Source organism: Nematolebias whitei, chromosome 3 (genome assembly GCF_014905685.2).
Source record: "Nematolebias whitei isolate Nwh7 chromosome 3, NemWhi1, whole genome shotgun sequence".
Classification (NCBI taxonomy): Eukaryota; Metazoa; Chordata; class Actinopteri; order Cyprinodontiformes; family Rivulidae; genus Nematolebias; species Nematolebias whitei.
The window spans coordinates 51,905,390-51,905,760 of record NC_056500.1 but is presented as its reverse complement, the minus strand read 5'-3'; positions in this window follow the sequence as shown (position 1 = coordinate 51,905,760).

Below are 371 nucleotides of genomic sequence, written 5' to 3'. Positions count from 1 at the left end.
GAAGGTGGGGGTTTAAAGAAGAGATGGAGGAATTTATCTCTTTAGAGACCCGTACGGAGCCACCAATATGTAGTGTGTCAAGGTCAGCTTTGCTGTACCTTCACTACTAATTATTTAAATATAACGAGTTCTCTCTTTTTCGAGTTAAATTAATGCTATGTGACGAGGTAACTGTGAGGATTGTTTAATCAGTGACAAGAGACGTTAATTTAACTTTGACCCATCAGAATAAATGTGGTCATTTATTTAACAGAATCAAAATTTAACATCAAAACATGTACACATGATTAGCTGATCTGGTTCTGATTAATAAAACTTGGCACACTTTACTAATAAGACAACAAGACATTTCTGAAGGCATCTAGATTACT